The sequence below is a fragment of the Marmota marmota genome, unplaced genomic scaffold (genome assembly GCF_001458135.2).
Source record: "Marmota marmota marmota unplaced genomic scaffold, marMar, whole genome shotgun sequence".
NCBI classification, from domain to species: domain Eukaryota; kingdom Metazoa; phylum Chordata; class Mammalia; order Rodentia; family Sciuridae; genus Marmota; species Marmota marmota.
In genome coordinates, this window is record NW_026000005.1 from 34,844,427 (window position 1) to 34,863,766 (window position 19,340).

At 39.8% G+C, this 19,340-nt stretch overlaps 1 long non-coding RNA gene across 1 annotated transcript in view; it reads right to left on the bottom strand.

The window, feature by feature from the left end:
- LOC125618225 overlaps positions 1-19,340 on the bottom strand; it is a 69,085-nt gene that overhangs the window by 44,080 nt on the left and 5,665 nt on the right. The window contains exon 2 of the long non-coding RNA XR_007349480.1: positions 10,609-10,829. This is a non-coding gene — a long non-coding RNA (uncharacterized LOC125618225). The remainder of the gene's footprint in view (positions 1-10,608; positions 10,830-19,340) is intronic.

The following is a 19,340-nucleotide window of genomic DNA, read 5'->3' on the forward strand; positions in this document are numbered from 1 at the left end:
AAAAAAAAAAACGGGGAGAAATGAATTACAGTAGATGGGGTAGAGAGAGAAGATGGGAGGGGAGGGGATGGGGGATAGTAGAGGATAGGAAAGGCAGCAGAATACAACAGACACTAGTATAGCAATATGTAAAACAGTGGATGTGTAACCGATGTGATGCTGCAATCTGTATACGGGGTAAAAATGGGAGTTCATAACCCACTTGAATCAAAGTGTGAAATATGATATGTCAAGAACTATGTAATGTTTTGAACAACCAACAATAAAAATTAAAGAAAAAAAAAGAAAAAGCAAACCCAATAAAAATGGGCAAAATATTTGAACAGGTATTCACTAAAGAAAATATATGATTGGTAAACAAGCATATGGAAAGATGATCAATAACAGTATAATTCAACTACAATGAGAACCCACTACAGATTTATTGAAATGGCTAACATTAAATGCACCACCCATACCAATTGTTGCCAAGGATATGGAGCAATTGGAATTCTCATATATTGCTGGTAGGTTTGACTTTAAAAAATAATTTGGCAAATTTCTTTAAAAAATTAAATGTGCACTTATCATACAATCCAGCAATTCCATGCCCAGGTAAAATAACAACTTAGAATTGGGAACACAAAGAATCAGGAATATGAATATTTAGAGCAGCTTGACATAATTGTCCAAAACCACAAACTATCCAGATGTCTTTCAACAGGTGAATCATTAAACAAGATGTGGCACATCTTATACACATAATCATATTCTACTGTGTAATGAAAAGGGGTAATTTCTTTTTGTATTAAAAGAATCCAAAATGCAGATGAATCTCAAAATAATTATGTTAAATTATACAAACCAGATCCTGCCAAAAAAAAAAAAAATGTAAAACCCAGACAGAATATCCAGTGCTCTGCCCTTACCAGCCAAAGGAACTTAGAAATGGGTTTTTTTAGGAGTAAGTTATACCTAAAATAAGAAACAATTGATCAGAATCAGTACCACTTGATTATGCTTTCAGACACCACTTTATTCTCTGGTATGCATTTTGTGGTCATGTGCTTTTTTATTTGGCATCTCTAGGGTCACTGCCATTTCTTTGGACATCTTGCCCTCCCCATCAACATGACCACTACAAAGCAACCTTGAGAGTAGACTTAGAACTCAGCTGTTAGACATGTGCCTGGGCAGCTCAGTCATTCCTCATACAACCCCGGGTTGTAACTCTGATGCCTCTAGGTGGAAGAGGGGAAATCTTGGTCATCTAAAGGTGACCCAACAAAGTAGATAAAATTCCCAACTTCTACTTGGAATAGTGTGGCTAGAAATCCCTAGAATCCCCAGAAACTAGGCCTAGTCCTACATCCTGACTATTTCAAGTGTCCCTTATTTCCTTACTCTTTCCCAAGAATTTGAAACATCGAGAGCTGCTCAAGTCCAGAGTGTAGAAAAAAGAAATGAGAGATGTAAGAAGGGAAGCATTTGTCCACCTACTTCACATATAGTAGTATATGCTTCTGCCTCACCCTCTAATGGAACCTGTGGGCTGTATTCTTCATAACCTCTAAGACCAGCTTTGATTTCTAATTATATGTTTATTCTTGTCCTTAATCCAATAATTTTATGGCAGCTTCTCTATTTAAAACCCCCAACTTTGGGAATATCATCCCTAGGGAATATCTTTCTGTGGTCTTCCCTTATCATCATGTCTTATCCCAAGGGTTCCATCCCTATGGGGGGGGGGGTGCAGCCAGCTACCAGCACTCCTGTGTCTTCTATGCTGCCACATCTTCTCTGGTGTTCCTGAGTTGCAAGGGCTGCAAACCCACTGGTACTGTGATGTTTCCCAGAACCAGCTTCCTGACAGGTGTTCTTTTCACCTCTCCAGCCCAGGCAACTGCTATTAGGTTCCATATTCCTGAAGTGGTCATTACTGGTCAAGATCTGTCTCCTGGATCCTCTCCCAGGAGTCTCCAGTCTCCATCACTTCCTTCCTGCCCTCAACTCCTGCCTCAAACTGTGAGTGGGAAAGTAGGATTGGAATTCTTGGTGGAGACCCATCAACTTGAATACAGCCGGTGAGCCCCTCAGAGACACCCCTGAAGAAACAGATTCTAGACAATCTTAGACATGTCAATGGCGCCAACTTGGCAGTTTTTATTGCAGCCATCCTCTTCATGAAGAAAGTGATGACTGGAGAGGCACAAAGACATTTGGAAAGCAGTTTGGAGATTCCTTGGAAAACTGGGCATGGAACCACCATTTGGCCCAGCTATCCCACATCTCAGTTTATACCCAAAGGACTTAAAAACAGCATACAATAGTAATGCAGCCACATCAATGTTTAAACAACATAATTCACAATAGCAAAATTGTGGAACTAACCTAGATGAATGGAAAAAGAGAATGTGGTATATACACACAATAGAATATCATTCAGCATTAAAAGAGAATAAAATCATGGCATTTGCAGATAAATGGATGGAGTTAGAGAATATTATGCTAAATGAAATAAGCCAATCCCAAAAACTCAAATGTGAAATGTTTTCTCTGATATGAGGATGCTGTTCCATAATGGAGATGGGGGCAGAGGATGGTCCAAGAAGTAGATGAACTTCAGATAGGGAAAAGGGGAGGGAGAGGAAGGGAGGGGGCATGGGTGTAGGAAAGATGGTGGAAAGAGATGAACATTATTATCCTAAGTACATGTATGAAGACACAAATGGTGTGACTCTACTTTGTGTACAACCAGACATGAAAAATTGTGCTGTATATGTGTACTATGATTTGAAGTACATTTCACTGTCTTGTATAATAAATTATAATAAATAAATAAATTAAAACACATACAAAAAAGGAACAGGGAGATGGGCTGGGGTTGTGGCTCAGTGGTAGCGCACTTGCCTTGAATGTGTGAGGCACTGGGTTCAATTCTCAGCACCACATATAAATAAAATAAAGGTACATTGACAACTAAAAAAAATATTTTAAAAAAAGAACAAGGAAAATGGCTGAGGGAGCCAGGAAGCCAGCTTCTCCTCTCCTGCCATCCCGGACTGTTGAGTTGCAGACCAACAGTTCTGAGAAAGTTTAGTCATGCCTCCCCAGCTGTGCCCATCGCTGGATGCCTTCTGGGCTACCACTGCCAAATATTTGAAAATTTTTGAGAGATTATTTTTTTGTGGAAATAGAGCCAAAAGTTTCAGGGAATTATACAAGTTTCTAAGAAGCTGGAACCAAAGAAAGGGCTCAGTGTGAGTGGAAAGGAATATTTTAAACAAATCTAAGATTGCAGTTGTATTTAAAAGTGATTAACAGCATTTAAGAATTAGTGAGAAAGATACCAAGGGGTAGAAAAGTATTTATTTTAAAGATGAAACAGAGATTAAGCTCCTGACATGTTAATAGAAGAATAGTCTATTTTGATAGAAGTCTTCTCTTTTTCATTTTTCCTCCTCTTTTAAATATTATCCTATATTGAAATAATGATTATATTATTTTTTTTAAAGAGAGAGAGAGAGAGAGAGAATTTTTTAATATTTATTTTTTAGTTTTCGGCGGACACAACATCTTTGTTTGTATGTGGTGCTGAGGCTCGAACCCGGGCCGCACACATGCCAGGAGAGCATGCTACCACTTGAGCCACATCCCCAGCCCCAAGATTATATTAATTTTGATTATGTTCATGCCATAGTAATCCACTCCCATTAACCTTTCAGACAGCAGTGGTGTAGCAGTCTCAATCATGGGTCCAAGATTTCATTTACCACTTGTTGACAGAAGCTCAAATAGAGGCTCATCTAAGAGTGATGTCCAAAGGTCCTGAGGACCTACACAAAGTTACCAAAGCAACTCACCACTTCTTCTTCCTCACTTTCCTCTTGCCCATCTATGCTTCAACTTGCACCTCTCTTCCCTTGACAGAGAGGCAGAACCCCTGCCTTAGCATGAAGTGAGTACAGTTCTAAAAATGGACGTCGTCCCTTTTCCTCTAATTCCTTTGTCTCCAGGCACATAATTATTCCTATTGTGTAAGATTCATGCTGTCATGTGCATTGGACCGGACATTCCTAGACGTCCTATATTCTGGATCTTTTCATCCTTATTTGATTCTAAAACCAATAGCATGCTATAAATAAACCTGAGCAAGATTCCAAAGGCAATGTCTTCTTATTCTGCTAATCAGTGGCTTTCTAACTTTGAGAGAATGAGCTCTTTTAAAAAGCCACTGTAGAAACAAGGTACAATAGGAAGAAAGCAAATGAACATAAAAGGGCATTCAGAGACCCCTGTGACACTCGGATATATGTGTTAGAATTTGAAAGGACCTTGGAAAATATGGTCCAATTCCATCAGTGCGACGTTAGCCAGGGAGCCTGCACACACCTTTGCACACCCCTAAGCTTCAGTCAGTGAGAGTCAGGTCCAGGACCCAGGTGTACTGATACAATGAAGCCTTTCCAATTTCACTCCCTTGCTTTCTGCTCACTTCTTAGTGTAAATGGAGAAACACAAGACTTGTGTCCATCTGGAATGAACATGGTACCCTCTATTGAAAGTTTCCTCAGCCATGAAGCAGAGGACAGTTACAGAGGTCTCCTTGGGAAGATACCAAGAAATCACACAAAAACCACCATCAGCTTTGAAATCACCAAGAAGCAGCAAACCTCTTGGGAAGAGCTAACACTGATCGTTGGTTCTCTTTTTCTAAAAAACAATTTTCTCTCAAGCCCTAGGGTCTTATCAGGCCACCAGCCCCAACCTTCAGCCCCAGCTCTGGAAAAGTGGATCTTCCTTGAAGAGCCAGCACTTGACCTTGCTGACTAAGGGGTAGAGAGCTTTCATTCATCAAGGAAAATTTCCTAAGGAAAAGGAATGCATTTATCTTAATTCTACCCTTATGTTTAAACAGTGTTTCTCCTGGGGACTTCTTCTCTTAATTGAAAAGAGAAAGAAGAAAAAAGTATTTGAATAACACACTATATAGCTCCCTATCCTAGTGTCATGGATGATAAACTGAGTCCCCTTAAAAAGCTTTAGAACAGAGTTCCCATTACCTCAAGCAACCAGGGCTGTGTGGTTAGACCATTGCCTGGGAGGGTTCTCCTTCCTTGGAGGATCACCTGTTCCAGCCATTAGACTTCCCTGGGTGACTGTCTGGGGTTTGCATTACTTGTCAGGACTTTCGTTGAACTCTGGGAAAAGTAGGTTAAAAGTCTACTGAGCAAAAGGCAAGCGATAACAGGAATAAGCAGAAAAATAGGAATTTATATTATACTGCTGGCAGAAGTTTGCCAGAGAGGATTGTGAGTGCTGGAATGTATTTCTAGATATCCGTGAATAGTTTAATAATTAGGCAAAGCCAGGGGGAAACTAAAATAAAAATAAAGAAAATTGAATGACAGAGATCCTGATTTGATTAAGTTTGCCATCCGTGAACACCCTGAGGTGCAAGCTAAGGAGAGATGCTTGTGAATTTGTTCATACAAAATTCTCTGAAGGGCAGCTTTTTCTCTACTTGGCTGGGTCATCCTTCTTTTTTGGCCTTTGTCTCTCTTAGTCCCAATCATCAGATGCACTCCTGTTCTAAATCTGTTTATGGACATTCATGTCCAGATTCTCCTTTCCTCTTTACCCTCAAACTTGAGATCTGAGTCTTCTGTCACCTTCTCTCTTGACCTGTCCACCCATGCTCAGTCTTACCTCTCGACCATCTTAGGTTTCATTCCCTGCCCTAGAGCCAGCCCCCTGTGGAGCTAGGAAGAAGCAGGCCACGCCTTTCCTTTAGAGCTCTAATGACCATCCTGTTCAGAAAGAAATTCCCAGAATTTTCTTCCACAAAACTGCCTTTCCCAGGATACAAGGCCTAGCCCTCTAGAATTCTCTACATCTTCTTCCCTCAGAAATCTGCCAACAGGTAAGAATTTTAAAGCAATAATTCAGGCCAAATCATTAGTGTCTAAAAACTGATCTCATCGGTGACCTGCCTGAGTGCCAACAATAGCAATGCAAGTTTCTATTTCCTAGTCTCATTTCCTGCTCACAGGCACCCTGTGAGGAAGCACAAAGACATAGCACAGGTAGCTGAGTCAATTCCAACGAAGGAAAGGGCCTTTCTGTGATGTTGCCAACATCTTTCATCTCATTAACCCTAACCCTAACCCTAACCCTACAAGGTCTTACATGATCTTTCCTCTGTCCTTCTCTCTCATCTCATTTTCTGCCACTCTCTGACTATTCACTGATGGTCATACTTTTTGCTAAAGTATAATTTTCATAAAAAATAGAAATTCAGCTTATTAATTAATAAGTCAGCAACTTGTTAAGATTGGTTCACAAGAATATTCAAAGAGCAGAAATATATGTTCATAAAGGCCAATATAAATGCTGATATATATTTGCTAATAGGTTAAAAATGATTAATACTCTATAAGATGATTAAAAATATGTTTGAGACAATCAAAATGGAGCTTGGCATGGTGCCACATGCCTGTAATCCCAGTGGCTCAGGAGGCTGAGGCAGGAGGATCATAAGTTCAAAATAAGCCTCCGCAACTTACTGAGGTTCTAAGCAACTAAGCAAGACTCTGTCTCTAAATAAAATATAAAAAGGCTTGGGGATGTGGTTCACTGGTTAAGCACCCTGGGGCTCAATCCCTGGTACAAAGAAAAAAAAAAAAAACTTTAGCTAGACTTACCAAGAAAGAAAAAAAAAAAGACTAAAATTAATAAAATCAGGAATAAAAAAAGAGATGTCACTACCAATCTTAAATAAATAAAAACATTTATAAGGGAATACTATGAATAACTGTATAAGAACAAATTAAGTGACTCACATAGAATAGAAATCCCTAGAAAGACTCAAGTTACAGAAATTTACCCAATAAATATAGAAAAAAAATAGATTAATAACAAGTAAAACAATTGAATTGTTAGGTTTAAAACTTACCAACATGCCCTAAAGAAGAATTAACATCAATCCTTCAAAAACTCTTCCCTCAAACTATAAGAACAGAGAACATTTTCTCATCTCATTATATGAGGTCAGAATTACTGGGTCCTCATACACCAAGACATCAGAAGGAAATAAAATGGCAGCCCAATATTCCCCATGAATACAGACACGAAAATACTCAACAAAACACTAGCAGGCTAAATCAAGCAACATTCATAAAGTAGTATGCACCAAAACCAATTGGAACTTATCCCAAAAATGCAGGGTGATTTCAAAAGTCTGAAACATCATTCATGTAATATACCATATTACAATGGTAAAACGTCATATGATCCTTGCAATGAATATAGGGGGGGAAATGATAAAACCTAAATGCCTTTTTGGGAAAACATGCACAACAAAGTGGGACAGAAAAGAATTTTCTCAAACTGGTAAAGACCATTTATGGAAAATCCACATGCTAACATAATATTTAATGGTTAAGACTGAATACTTTCCCTAAAAGATCAGGATCAAGGCAAGAATGCCAATTCTTATAACTTCTATTCAACATTGTAATAGAAGGTCTAGCCAGGGCAATTAGGCAAGAAAAAGAAATAAATGTCACCCAGACTGGAAAGGAAAAAATGAAACTATCTCTATGCACAGATGACATGATTTTGTATTATTAAAACTTCTAAGTAATCCACTAAAAAACTTTTAAAACTATTAAATGAATTCAGCAAAGTTGGAGGCTAAAAGATCAATATGCAAAAATCACCTATATTTCTGTATACTTGCAGTGAAATTTTTGAAAATAAAATTAAGAAACCAATTTTGCTTATAATAGTATTAAAATATTTAGGAACATATGTGATAAAAGAAGTATAAGACATACACCAAAAATTATAATATATCATTAAAGAAATAAAAAAATCTAAACAAATAGAAAAACAGTCCACACCCATGGATAAGATGACTTAACATTGCTAAGGTGATTATGCTTCCCAGCCTGATTGACATAGATACCAGTTGCTTTGTTGCAGAAATGGACAGACTAACCCTCAAATTTATATAGAAATACAAGAGACTTGGAAAACTAAAAAAATTTTCAAAAAATAAGAGTAAAATTGAAGAATTTATACTTCCCAATTTCAAAACTTACCACAAAACTACAGTAACAAAGACAGTATGGTTCTGACACAAGGATGTGTTAATCAATGAAATAGAATTGAGACTCCACAAATAAAACCACACATTTATGACAATTCATGTTCAACAGGGGTATGTGGATAATTCAACAGGGAATAAAACCTTTTTGGTGGAAGGGACTACTGGATAATCACAAGCAAAATAATGAATTTGAATCTTCACCACAATACTCACAAGCATTAACTTAAAAAAGATCCTAGAACTACGTGTAAGTTAAAATACTGAAACTCTTAGAAGAAAACATAGGAGTAAATCTTCATGCCTTTGGAGCAATGGTTTTCTCTGATACCACTAAAAAGTATAAACAACAAAAGAAAAAATATATATAAATTTAATTTAATATTGAGAACTTTTGTTCTCATGTAATACCCTCAAGAAACAGAAAAGACAATTTTCATAATGGAAGAAAATATTTGCCAAACATATATTGGATAAGGAATTTCTATTCAGAATACATAAACTCAATATTTTAGTCAGATTTTTCACTGCTATGACCAGAAGATCTGACAAGAAGAATTAAAACATGAAATGTTTATTTGATGCTCATGGTTTCAGAAGTCTCAGTCCATAGATGGCCAACTTCATTTCCCAAGGCTGAAGGTGAGGCATGATGTCATGGGCGAAGGGTATGGTAGAGGAAAGCGGCTCGGGACATGATGATCAGGAAGCAGAGAGAGCTCTGCTCACCAAGGGCAAACTATAAACCTCAAACATACCCCCCAGAAACCCACCTCCTAACCACACCCTACCTGCCTACAGTTACCACTCAGTTAATCCCCATCAGGGATTGGGTTAAGGCTCTCATAACACAATCATTTCACCTCTAAATTTTCTGTAGTTGTTTCCAGTGTCTTTTGGGGACACCTAGTATCTAAACAATAAGTCAATAATAAAAGAAAGAAATAAAATTGGAAAAAGATTTAAACAGAAATTGCTCAAGGAAAATATAAAAATAATCAACAAGTACATACAAGAGTGCTCAACATCACTACTCACTAAGAAAATGCAAATCAAAATCACACTGGGATGTCACCCCAAACCCACTTACATGGCTATACCCAATGATGAATAATAACAAGTGCTAGTCAGGATGTGGATAAATTAGAATCCTCATACTTTGCCAGAAGGAATGTGAAATGGTGCAGCCACTTTAGAAATCCATTTGACATGAGCCTTCTATAAATTCCAGAAATTATACTTCTAGGCAAATACCAAAGTTAAAACATATCCTCAGAAACACTTGTACATAAATGTTCATAGAAACAGCCTTCATAATTTTCAAAACAATAGAAATAATCCAAATATCCATCAATTGATGGATAGCTAACCAATTGCCTGTCCATACAATTTAATATTATTTTAAAATAAAGAGTAAAGTATTACTATATGCTCCACAGCAGACAAAACTGGAAAGCATTATTTTAAGTGAAAGAAGACAATCTCAAAAGAGCCCATATTTTATAATCACATTTGTATGAAATTCTCAGAATAGGAAAATCTATAGATATGGGAAGCAGATTAGTGGGTGTCTGTGGCTTATTGGAAGGGGAGATGATGACAAGGGATAAAGAGTTATGGTGTCTTTGCTGGAGAGGAAATAAAAATGGTCTGAAATTAGATTATGGTGCCATTTGCACAATCCTACAAAAATTCTGAGAAGCACTGGGTTCTAAACTTTAAATGGGTGAGTTATATGGCATAAGAATTATTTCCAACAATGTTGCTTAAAATACAATATTGGGGCTAGGCATGGTGGTGCATGCCTGTAATCCCAGCAGCTAGGTAGGCTGAGGCAGGAGGATCGAAAGTTCAAACCAACCTCAGCAACTTAGCGAGGTGCTAAGCAACTTAGTGAGATCCTTTCTCTAAATAAAATATAAAAAGGACTGGGGATGTGGTTCAGGGGTTAAGCACCCCTGGATTCAATCTCTGGTGCCAAAACACACACACACACACACACACACACACTATCGGAGGAGTAGAATTCAGTCACATTCATTGTATTTCTTTGGGAATAATCATTTACATTACCATTAGTTTTCTATAAGTTGAATTCTACCTCTCTAGAATTATTTATAACTTAGATAATAGAAATTCAGTGAAAGGGGGATGTCTGAATATAATAAAGTAATCCTCAGAGGATGGAAAGCCCAGCTTTCCACTGAAAGGAGGCCTGGTCTTAGCCTTCGCCAGGTCATGGATGATTCTCCATGAAACTCCCTGCTGTTCTTGACTACACTACTTTGTCAGTTCTGTTCTCTCTTCTTGAATCTGGCTCATGTCCTCTTTTCAGTTTCTGTTCAAGAACTATCCTCCCCAAGAGAGCTTCCCTAAACACATGTATAGTAGTTAGTGGAAGGGGAGAGGATCTATTATCTACTGCAACTTGACATGTTATCCTCTAAACCTCTGACCTTAAACAACAAATATTAGTTGTCTCGGAGTTTCTCCACCTCAGGAATCCAGGGTCAGCTTACCTGGGTGGTCTGGTTCAGGTTTTCTCCTTCCATTGTAGTCAGAGTGTTGGTTGGGGCTGCAGCTCATCTGAAGGCTTGACTGGAGCTGGGAGTCCATTTCCTGGATGACTCTTTGCTGAGAGGTTGGCAGGAGTTCTCTGTTGGTTGCCAGGTGAACCTCTTTATAAATTGCTTGATGAGCCTCACAATATGACAGCTCACTTTCCCTCAGAGCAAACAACCTAAGAGGAGAAGACAGTGACTTTATTATCCAGCCTCCAAAATCACATACCATCACTTCCACTTCATTCTGTTTATTAGAATAAGTCACGAAATCCAGCCCATGCTCCAGGGGTGAGGAATTAGCCTCCACCTTTCAAAAGAAGGATAAAAGAGGGCTGGGGATGTGGCTCAAGAGGTAGCATGCTCGCCTGACGTGCACAGGGTGCTGGATTCGATCCTCAGCACCACATAAAAATAAAATAAAGAAGTTGTGTCCACAAAAAACTAAAAAATAAATATTAAAAAACTCTCTCTCTCTCTCTCTCTAAAAAAAAAAAAAAAAGGATAAAAGAAAATTCCGGGGAAAACAATTTTAAAGCCCCATAGCACACCCCACCCCACAAACATATCCTCTTGTCTGGGACTTTCTACTATTTTTTCCAATTATTGTTTTCCTTATAACATTTATATTATTATACATTTATTTATATGTCAATTATTGCTTTTCTCACTATAATGAAAAGAAGGATTGTTGCATTATTGCACAGTGAATACTCAGCACCTAAAATGGTACCAGACATATAGTAGCTCAATGACTGATATATGGATGAAGTTACAGGAGCAGAACCAAGCATGGAAACCAGTTATTTAGAGTTCCAACCTAATATATTCCTCAATATTTTACTTTAGAGAAATTCTAATGGTTGAATATAAGTCAACAGTGATTCTGGGTGAGAAAAGGGAACCTTCCTAGTCCTCCGTGAAGTCACTCCAATTGAGGCCTCTTCCACTCTTCCCAGATCCAAAACAAACCCTGCTTACCAAAATTTAGGAAAGTCTTTCTCTGCTTCATACATGCAAACAAAAACCTCCCATCTTTTAAGAGCAATATGGGGCCTCATGAGGTGGGATACGTCTCATAGTCCTGCATTTCCTTGGATACTTATAAAGAAAAAGTAACAAGTTCTGAAGCATTCCTGGAGCTCAGGGTTTAATACAAGAATTTCATCTCGATTTAGTAATGAGACACCTTGAATGCTACCTTGCTTGTTCACTCTGATTTATCCAGGATTTAGCAGCATTTCTGAAGCCAAATGTTGATGCTCCTTGGCTCTGAAGAATAAGGAAATCCGCATGCAATTAGGAAACAGACAGTAATGGAAAGTACACTGGGAGTCCAGAGCACACCATCAATTTGCTGAAAGCCTAATTTTCCATACCTGAGAAATGGCAGGGTAAGACTGAGGAGGATAATCTATATTAAATTGGAGGACTTGAATAGGAATTTGAAGTTAACTAAGTTAGATAACTTCAAATTCCTATTCAAGTCCTGCTATTTAATAAGGCCTAGATGTCTTAATATCTCTTGCATAGTCTTTGCCAGGTTTTTATCAGAAATTTCAATAAGCCTCAATGGGGGACAGAGATACTTGTATTTCTCTCTTCCTTTTCTAGACTTCTAGGAAGATGAGGTTAGGGGACTATATGGGAGAAAAAAGGACATTTCTTTATAATCTGCATAGAACTCAGAAAAGCACTTGGAGGTATCAAAAACAAACGCCCATTTCAGAGATAAGATGAAGCAAACGCAATTCTGGGGTCTTGAAGAATGAAAGCCTCAGTCTTTCCCTTTCTTCTAGCCAGTGAGGTATAAAAATGGATGACTCCTCAAACTTAGAGAAGGTAGGGTTATTCTAAAAACCACCGTGAGTGTGCCAGGCCATAGCAGGAGTACCATCTTGATGACCTTCAGTGAAATTTCTAAATCAAGACCAAAGGAGCTATGACCTTCAGAGAAAGCTGAAGGCTCAGAAGCCAATAAACCTGGTGTCCTGGCTGACGGGACGGACAGAGGCGGAGGTGGAGCAGGGAAAAGGAGTTATTTGCCCTTTAATTAATTTGAAGGAGGAGCATGTCTTAAGACTTTCCATTAGTGTGTCTGCTCTGCAGAACCATGGAACAGCACCCTCAAAACAATAACAGTGGGGACAAAGAGGACAACAATGGTCACTCTGTTTAAGCCGTGGCTCCAGGAAACTTCTTTCCCTACTGTGACAGCAGGAGGAAAGGGCATAGGACGTCTCCCTCAGGAATGTCTGGGAACGCACATTCTGGCCTCAGGTTTGATGCCTAGGAATGCCATATGTCAATCAAAAGCTCTTTTAGCAAAGTGGAGGATGAAAACAACTATTAAGAAGTGGAGAATGAGTGAAAGGACAATGCTTGGTTTTTCACTGTGGGACCTGTGAGATACACAAGGTGGCCAATGGCAGAAGGTCAGAACTGGGAAAAGTCTCAGAGATGTAGTTCAAGTCTTAGATGAAGAAACAGCATAGAGAGGTTAAAGGATGTATTCACAGGCCTATGGTGGGAGTATCACACTGGTTAGGAGCCAAGCTTATAATGGCAGACAGGAATGAATGGGACTAAAGAACAGAAGAAAGAGGTGAGAACAAAATCAAGGTGCTGCTTCAACTGATTTCTGGAAACTGTGATTGACTGACAGTACTTAGTGACTACTAAGGTGAGTTACAATAAAGACAGAGTCCAGGCTATTCCTAGATTTCTGACTTGGAAAACTGGGTACATTTTTGGTGTCACTTATTAAGGTCGGAGATACTAGAGAGAGAACAGGTCAAAGAGTTTGAGACTATGTCTTATTTGAGAGGGAAATTCAGTTGTGAACTCTAACAGGCTTGGCACTCAAGAGAGAGGTTCAGATTTCTGAGACATCACCATGTAGGTGACAAAGCCCTGGAATTGGATAAGGTAATAGAGAAACTTTTTATGAAAGAGAATAAAGAACATGGCACCTGAAGAACATGGGTACTTGAAAAGTGGGGAGTAAAAAGAACTGGATAACTAAAGAATGATCAGAGGGTGGTGGAGGACCTGGAGCAGGGAGCATGAGAGCCAGGAGCAGCCCGCTCCAACATCCGGGGACTGAGAAACCCAGGTGTTCTTAGCCAGGCATTGGAGCATTTCCCTGTCTCCCATTCAGAATGAGGCAGGAAAACTGCCAGCCCATTTGCCCTGCTTTACTCTCTACATGTCCCAGTGTGAAGTTTTGAGACTCCAAATGCAAACCCAGGGTTTCCAACGCAACCCAGGGTGGATGCCTCCAGAGTCAGCCTCCACTCCGAGGTTTCCTGAATGCTCTATCGTTTGGTGTTCTACCCTGAAGGTCTGCTGTGCAGATGTGTCCATTCAGCCTGGGTGGATGTTCTGTCAGTATCTATTAAATCACAACCACCTGGACCATCTTCTGTTTAGCAGACTTAGAGCTTTGCAAAAAACAATTAGAGGAAAAGTTGAGAAAGAAAAGGGAAGGTCTAAGAAAAAACAGTGCGACATCTAAATAGAAATCTGTATGTCTTCAAAGCCTTGGTTTCTTTCTGAATTCAGCAAGTCATCACTAGTAAATAGGCAATAAGCATCTAGTATGAGCCCTCAACTCAATTAACAACATATTAAAACAACATCTGTCCAAAGACATGTTTAACCATAAGACTCCTGAAACCAAGAGAAGGCAGAACAGGAACATGGGACAAATAGGTCAGAATTCAAATGAGTCCTGAAAATTGATGAACTAGGAGTCAGGGAGAAGGGGGTAAGAACAGCAGGGTAAAAGGAAAGAGCTCTGAGTTCTAAATTTAGTTGTGTCACAATGAGTTGTGGGTCCATTGGGTATCCCCACTTAAGAAATGCTGTCTAGAGCTGGGCTATAGCTCAGTGTTAGAGTGCTTGCCCTACAGGTACACCACAAAAGAGAAAGGAAATGTTCTCCAAGCAAATACACGGTCAAGGCTCTATGAGACCACACGACAAGTAAGGTATCACCTCTATTGAAGTGAAGCTCATTGGCAATAAAACAAGAACAGAGCTAGCAGAAATCAATGAAGGGAGAAAAAGTTAGTGTGGAAGGATGGAAGAATCAATTTTGAAAGATGAATATAATTTTTTTAATATTTAGTTTTTAGTTGTCATTGGACACAATACCTTTATTTTATTTATTTATTTTTTATTTTTATGTGGTGCTGAGGATCGAACCCAGGGCCTCGCACTTGGAAGGTGAATGCTCTACCACTGAGCCCCAGCCCCAGCCTGATGATGAATATGATGTTTAAATAATAGGAGCATAGTTAATGTAATAGATAGATAATAATAAATCTCAGATGCAGAAACACAAGTCAGAGGAAGTGCCCCAGTCCGGCTGCAGCAAAATAATCAGGGGGGTGACGAACAACTTGTGTAGATGATTGATAGAGCAGGAGTAGAAGCCGTTTATTGTAGGACAGCAGAGGTATTTATACATTCCACACAGCTTATCTTAATTAACATAAACTCGATACAGCAGTCAACCAATAAGGAATCTCCACACTTAATGGCTCGCAGTCAACCAATAAGGAATCTCTACACTTAATGGCTCGCTGGAGTTACTTCACAAACCACTCCCTCTGGCAAAATGCCAGGCGCCATCCAGACTTGTTCACAGACTCTAACAGGAAGGATCAAAGTGCTTTAGGGAACTTTGAAGACCTTATCTTCACTCTATGAAAGGAACACATGGGAGAAAAGTGGCAGATTAGGCTGGAGATGTGGAAACAGCTAAGCAAACCCTCTGTATCAGGTTAGGGATGGGGAGCCATTGGAGGCCCTATTATTTATGGGATTACAATTGAAGTTTGCCTTCTTGGTGGGCATGCTGACCCCCTGAAGGGGAAGACACAGGATTGAAAAAGCCACTCAGGAAGTTGCATCTACCACTTGTCTCCTGTGAGCTCCTTTCCTTCATCTACCTAAGAAGGATTGAGGTGAGCTGATATCATAGGACTCCCGCCCATTCTAACATTTTTCCTAAGATTAGCCAGACTTAGGCCAATGGAGAACAACGAGGCAATTCTCAAGAGATAGCACATTGGACAAAGGTGATAAAGGACAACTGGGAGAACTTGGCACTGATTTTCTGTGTGTGTGTTATTTTTTAAAGTAACTGAGTGTGTTTCAAGATTTTCAGCAATCCATTCTCACTTAATCTGAGACTAACTTAACATTTTCAGCTTTCTTAAGTGCCCAAATCATGTCTCATTCATTTTTTTAACTTTTATGTTTGGTGTCAAGCAGGAACAGGGCCCATGAATGCATTTGACAGTCCTAAAGCTAACTCTTATCACAAAAACCAAGCAAAAAGTTTTCAAGTGTTTGCTGTAATAGAATTTGAGACCAAACATCCAGCTCCTCCTTCTTCTCTTGAGAGGTGATTTTTCCTGAGTGTCACCACCCTCCTTGGCATTGGCTTCTCCAAGTTCTGGCTTCTCCAAACATTTTAAAAATGAGTAGCCATTCTAAATGCTACCTGTTCATTTTTTAAAAAATGAAAAGTTGTGCAAAAGAATGCAGAATAGTACTGAAGTATGCATTGATTACAAGAAGTCAGAGCTGTCCTAACATATTACCTCCATATTTTCCACTGTGGGTTCCCAGATGGGTTGGATAGCGTTCAGTTTTCTTCAGCTTATTCCATGTCTTGCCCAGCCAGCTCTTGGGGAGGTATGGAAAATGAGAGAGTACAGTCTGGAACCCAAACCTGTGACTGCCAAGGCTGCTAGGATTTCTCCAGCATTCAATTCTCACCCTTAAAAGGGTCCACTCTCCCAGGACCCATCTTCTTGATTTCAGCTCAGTGATCTTGCCTGCCTTAGCAAGACATGCTCACACCAAGCTTGGACATAGTGGGGTCTCAGGGAAGAAGGAGGAGCAAATACTTCATGTTACTTCTTGTCCTCCCTGAAATAGTTGACTGGACTCTGACACTTGGTTTGGGTAAGAATTTTATCCTGAAGCCATCTGGCAAGACAGAGGAAATGTCTTTTCATATCCTGATTTCCTCCAGAGTACTAGGCCAAGATAGATTCATGTTTGCCTTACAAGAGATGGCTGTGGTTTCTGTGGACACCTTGTTGTGGAGCAGTGGGGTCAAGGGGAGATATTGGGAAAGTAGAATGCTTCCTCTGCTTTGCCCTTCAGCTACATGGGGACTTGTGTGCAGTCCAACCTCTAAGGTCTCTTTCCATGTTGGCAAATTGGAGGTAGGAATCACATATCTCAGCTCAATTTACTGAGGTCAAAACAAGAGAGGTGTAGTAAAGTTTGAGCAGCACTGATGTGGAAATTATGAACAATAAAGTTTTCTGTAAACAGGCACTTGACTGAGTTTTATAGGTTTATTGGTTCATCTACTTTAAGACACTGAGATTCATCCAAATGACTCTTGCACTAATTTGATCCAACATGTTCAGCACAATTCCTTCTGCATCTCTTTTTCTTTCCTTTCCCACTTTTATAGGATACAGTATATTTCACTACATAACTATCACAATTTGAACTGATAGAGGTGTCATCTAATCCAATTTTGAGTCCTTGGTCAGGGGCTTAGAATATGTGAAGCAAGACTCTACCTAAACCGTTGTATGTAATACCACAGAGTAAAATATGGTAATACCAATGAGGAATTTGGGTAAGCCTTTGGAGATTTCTGTCCTAAACAAGTTCACCTGAAGTGGCTAATCTCTGTCTGGGGTGTGGATGGAAGCTGCCGTGGTCCTGCCATAATGAAGAGGTCACCATTCCATCCATATACATTCTTTTCAGTTTTGTAAATTTATATCTGTTAATCTCATCCTCCATGCTACCAGGAAACTCACTTTGTGATGGAATAAAATTAGGCAGCTAGAGTGTCAACTAAATTACTAATGAGATGTATGTGTGGGTTAAGTTGGTATTTGATGTAAAATAAAGAGAAGATGGTCCTGAAAAGATGCCCCTAGAATAAAACAGGTCAGACAGAAATGGAACATGGACTTCTACTTTGTCTTAGAAAAAAATTTCAAGCAAATATGCTTTTACTATGTTATATCCCAAACTCATGTAATAAGATGAGAAAGTTAGTGTCACTGAGACAGAAGAAGACTTTGAGGTCTGCCGGTTGGGCTTCCCATCATAAAAATTTGCCAGACACTCCTCTAGTCAAGCCATTTTCGTCAAGCCATTTAGACATAGGAAAAGTCTTGGGATGTCAAATAATTGGGTCTGGGCTTCTATCATTTCTGTTCATTTTACTTCTACCTGCTGTGTAAAGCAGAGCAAGTCATTTCTCTCTGTAATATTTCCATCTGTAAAATTATATTACAGCCAGAACTGAACAACAAAAGGGTTAATTTCGGCCCTCCAATGATATAGCCATATGATACAGCAATGTTATCAGCCATATGGCTACTCTGCCTAAGGTCATGACATGATTCTTTGGTCTCCGAGCATCATTTGTATGGCTACAACTTCCTGCTGTGCCAAGGCCAGAAATCTCCCTTCTATTCTTAACTTTTGTTTGTGTGTTGTTTGTCTTCTTCTTTGTGGGTTATGAGGAGTAGAGGTAATGGGGGCAGGTTGGGAGTACTACTAACCCAGAGACTATGGGAACTAGATTTCAGTTCTGCATCTGAGTGTTGGTTACACCAAATATGAGTGTCTAGGTGAAGAATGGGGTCTGGCAATGCAGGAGGAAGAGGCAAAGAAGGTGACAGAATGACAAGCAGAAGAGTGGACCCCTAAGTGTCCCAGGACCCAAGCTGAGGGTCCAAATCCATACTGATCCCTACAGTTAGGAGCTGGTACCAGGAGGTGAATACAGGGGCAGATGGCCCTTCAGCCTGGGGGCGACCTTTGTAGTCTGGCAGCCAAGTTCATGCAGGCGCAGACATTAAGTGCTCTTGCCCAAGCTGCTGTGGAAACATGGCTGGCAGACCCCCTCAGATTCCCGAGATTTCACCACTGTCCCTGGTATGTTGGCTAGGTCTATCCCACTCCTTCCCCCTCTCTGACTCTGAAGAAAGAGATCAAGAAAGAGATGCCAATCTGTCTGCTTTGTCTGGGAGACTTCCGCAGTATTTCTGAGAAATGCTGCTATTGAGAATTTCCTCCAGGCTGCTGGTCTGCCCCCGTGTTCAGTCCAACTACAGAAGAACCTTGTTCCCTGCTTGCACAGGACAGAGAACTCACCCCCTGGCCTCCCCTCTGGAGGGAAGAGCCAGGTGGTGCACTGCCACTGCCGGTATCCTCCTTCCCCACCCTCTCTTAAAGCTTACCCAGGCAAGGTTAGAACATCCACCTCATTTTGAGAGGGCCAGGGCCATTCTATTCAGGAGCAGAGGGGATTTTGAGCTGCCTGAAAATTTCACAGTGTGTTTTTGCTGAGTCATGTCCAGTTCTCCCAGTTCCTGTCCCTCTTCTCACTCACTACTTCTGTATCATAAAGTATCCCGTAGGAACAGATGCACTGAGACACTGCCACTGTCAACACACACACACACACACACACACATGTACACACACACACAAAATCACACACATACACACAGGAAGCCTCCTGAGATCCACAGGGAAAAGTGTGTGGCACTCAATTCTCAAGACAGTTTAATTGCTTTTTTCCTTTAGAGAAAATTATGTTATATCAGTAGGAAACAATAGTGTTTGTT